Genomic DNA, 4,447 nt, shown 5'->3' on the forward strand with positions numbered 1-4,447 from the left:
GTAGAGTGAATGAGAAGGTTAGGAAAGAAAAGAAATTCTGCCTGTCATATAGACTCCTTAAGGTAAAGATAGAATTGCTTAGATCTTTAAAGTGCTATGGGTAGAGTCATGAATCTTAGAATCCAGGTAAATTTTTCAAGAGAATTGGTACATAATTATTAATGAGATACATGAAAAATAGAATTCCCTTACCCAGAAATTACTTATGAAATGTCAGATTCGTACATATGGACTTCTTCTAAATAATTATTTAGATATAGAAATATTCGTAAGAAATAACACTTATGAGAGTTAACGTTATGTGTCAACTTGATTGGGCCATGGGATGCCTAGGCATTTGGCCAAACATTATCCTGAGTGTGCCTTTGAGAGTATTTCTAAATGAGAATAACATTTGAACCGGTAGAATGAATGAAGCAGAAGCGGCCTCTCTAATGTGAGTAGACCTCATCCAATGAGTTCAAGAGCTGAACAGAACAAGAAGACTGAGTGGGGAAGAATTCCTCCTGCCTGACTCTCCTGGAGCTGTTACATTGGTTGTTCTTGTCTTCAGACTCAAACTGAAACATAATATTTCTCCTGGATCTCCAGCTAGCTGACAGCAGTTTTGACTTGTCAGCTTCCATAATTGCCTAAGTCAATTCATTTTCTGTATGTATATATTCTACAGGTTGGTTCTGTTTCTCTAGAGAAAACTGACAGGCAAAATATTTAATTTATTTTGTTTGACAAAATATCAATGCGGAAGATTAAAGCGAAGATGAAATCCAAAGTCCTTACTATGGCCTACAACGCCCTACATGATTACCTCCCTTCTACCTTGTTAGCTCTCTGACTTCATCTCTTCATTCTTCCTTTTGTTTGGTTCACTCCTGCCACATTGGCTTCCTTCCTTTCACTCATGCCAATCAAGCCATGAAAAGACACGAGGAACCTTAAAAGCGTATCACTATGTAAAAGAAGCCAATCTGAAAAGGCTACATACCATGTGATCCCAACTATATGACCTCTGGAAAAGGTAAAACTATGCAGACAGTAAAAAGATCCATGGTTGCTAGGGGTTGGGGGGAGGAAAAGATGAATAGGCAGAACACAGAGGATTTTTAGGACAGTGAAACTGTTCTGTATGATACAACAATGATGGATACATGTCATTATATATTTGTCCAAATCCAGAGAATGCATAACACCAGTAGTAAACCCTAAAGTAAACTATGGACTTTGAGTGATTATGATTTACCAATGTAGGTTCATCGGTTGTAACAAATATACCACTGTGATGTGTAATAATAATAAGCGAGGTGGTGCTTGTGTGGGGACAGGGGTACATGGGATTGTTTGAACATTCCTCTCACTTTTGCTGTGAACATAAAACTGCTCTATAAACTAAAGTTTATTGAAAGAGACAGAGAGGAACTATTGAGAAGCCGTCTATGAAAATATTACCATTTGAGTTTCAGACAGACACTCTGCCATGAAGATTGTTCTCTATTTGTTCTTTTACTCTCACTTTCCTCATTTCCTATTCCAAGAAACCAGAACTGTTTCTAAGCCTCTGTTTCGTCTTTTAGTATATTGATAGTAAAGTTACATAGATTCAAACAATTTCCTCCATATTTTTTCCTGAATTTTTTTCACATATTCATCTGTGTTGTATATAGCCTAGTAATTCAAACACAGCCAATATCTATTCTATAAGTATTGATTGATTTTTATAAGACATATACACACGTTCACTGATTCCATTGCTTGATACTAAATTACAAGTTCATGCTCAAGTGTATTCCCTACGGTGATGGTTTTACCTTACAAAGTACATTTTAAAATATTGGATTTAAAAATAAATATTTATCTGTATCTGAAGATCTCCTTATTTCTTTAAAACAGCCTCAAAGGAGGGTCTTTGTTTAAATTTTCTAGGTCTTATTTCTAAAATTTGGCATCACCAACTCCAAGTTGCATTACATGATTTTGAAAGATACCCCAATTTCTACAATGATATAATACCGTGATAATAGAACATTTCACATTCATTTCATTTTAATTAAGCAACTTAAAAATGATGATTTACTTCACAGGGCACCATGCCATGCTTCAGGATATGTGAATTCTAAAATCCGTTCTTCCACTTGCTAGCTGAGTGGTTCTGGTGCATTGCTTTACTTCTCTCTGCCTGACGTCTTTCATATGTTGGGTGGGAACAGGTTATTTCTAAAGTTCCTCCAATGCTAATGCTCAATTATTCCAGCTTAAGAGAATGGACATTTCTAGTACTAGCCTGCAAACTATGTTAAAATACCATCGACCCAACATAATAACATGTATTCCCTAGGTTTAAACATCCCCAAGTTTTTACAAAAGTCATTTGCTTGTCTTTTGTAACTTTCCAGGATTTACAAATTCGGCCTATAGCAATGTAAAAACAGTGCCAGAGAAATTTTAAAAGTGCCTTGTAATTGAGCAATTTTCTTCCTAGGCGTGTTTGTCTTCTTTATTTGTCTTGCTAAGAGCCTCGTTTTTCTATTTTATTACCTACAAACCCTATGCCCTCTATTCCTGGTTTACTATCATTACTTGCTGAATGTTGTTTTTTAAAATTTTTGCTGGATTATTTTTGGGGCCCTAAGGTAGTAAGAATTAGAGAATTACAAGTATGGTTCAAATAAAGATGTTTGCCTTTGTCTTAAAGAATATTTGAACCTTAAAAATCTGTAAATACTGTAGGTCTATAAACACAGAGAAGTAAGTCCTTTTCAAGGCAGCAAATTTTTTACAGGAAATTTCTATTTCTAATAGAAAATACTGGTCTAACTGTTATAACCAAATGGCTATAAACAGAGTCCATCATTCATATAATCCTTATTAAAAATATATAGTGAGCTTCTTTCTTGGGAATAATGTTACTTGACAATGTATTAAAGAACAAAAATGATATGAACTCTTCCCATAAAGAAAACATAGTCTGACTGGTGGATGGAACATTAGAAAAGGTAAGTAACAATACATGAACAAGCTTAGAACAGCATATTAAGTACAAAGGAGTATTGTAGATACGATATAATGTTAAGCATTGGGAAAGAGACTTTTCACAGTTGTCTTGACCTCAGTCCTTTAGAAAGCAGACCCTGAGGCTTAGACGAAGTGTTGACTCCTTACTTATTTGGGAGGTGTAAGCCCAGACAAATGAGGTTGATGGAAAAAAAAAAAAAAAAACAAGACAGGGAAAGATGAAAAGCTCTATAGTATGATAAGAAGCATTACAGTACCAGCCTCTTCTTTAGGACAATCTCTGGGACACAGCAGCTGCTGGCAGGCATGTTCACACAGCACGTGACACTGGTAAAAAAAAAACCCGTAAAATGCAACTACTCCTCAGAGGGGTCCACAGGAGACAGAAAGGAAGAGGAATTTATCTCCTGTTTTCACCCAACAAGGTTCAACCCATGAGGAGCCACTCTCTACATGTCTGCCTTGCTCAGCAACCAGTATCCCAAGCTCCTAGGGGTATATTTCCTTCACATCTGCAAGAGGAGTGACTCAGCTTGGATGGTGTGCCGACTAAGAGAGAAGAAGGAAGACGTTAAGGACGTAAGCCTGAGAATACAACAGGTTTGAACGGTCAGGGAAAATTTATGGGCTTCAATATGGGCTTTCAGATGAGAGAAATTTGGATAATTAAGGAAAAGAGAATGTGTTTAGTAGGGAAAACAGTACAAGCAAAGTAGGAAAGAAAAGAATGCACACATGGAACATTATAAACACACTGAGTATGGTAGAGAGAGAGTTTTGGATAAAGATATGACTGGACGGGGTGTTTGGTAGAGTTTGGACAGTATTGCATGTTAGGCTAAAATACTTAAATTTGACTCAGGCCAGGAAGGCACCACTAATTCCTAAGTAAGCTAAGCTAAGCTAAGCATGTGGGATGTTTAGAGCGTCAATTTGAAATAGCATATAGGACCAGTTTGAGGAGTGAGAGCATAGTTGCTGAAGAACAATGCAATGGAAATATTTTTTAAACCATCATTTATTATATGTGCTTAATGTGCTAGATACATGTTAAATACTATTACGCATTATCTCATTTAATTCTATACAACAAACGTGAGGCAATTAATTCCCTCTTACAGATGAGGAAAATGAGGTTCTGAAAAATTAAGCAACTTGCACAAGGTCACACAGCTAATAATCTCACTCTGCATTCACACTTAGACCAACTACAAAATTTATATTTTCGCTACTACATTAATGGTCTAAATTTTTTTTTTTTTTTTTGCGGTACGCGGGCCTCTCACTGTTGTGGCCTCTCCCGTTGAGGAGCACGGGCTCCGGACGCGCAGGCTCAGCGGCCATGGCTCAGGGCCCAGCCGCTCCGCGGCACGTGGGATCTTCCCGGACCGGGGCACGAACCCGCGTCCCCTGCATCGGCAGGCAGATTCTCAACCAC

The sequence above is a fragment of the Kogia breviceps genome, chromosome 6 (genome assembly GCF_026419965.1).
Source record: "Kogia breviceps isolate mKogBre1 chromosome 6, mKogBre1 haplotype 1, whole genome shotgun sequence".
NCBI lineage: Eukaryota > Metazoa > Chordata > Mammalia > Artiodactyla > Physeteridae > Kogia > Kogia breviceps.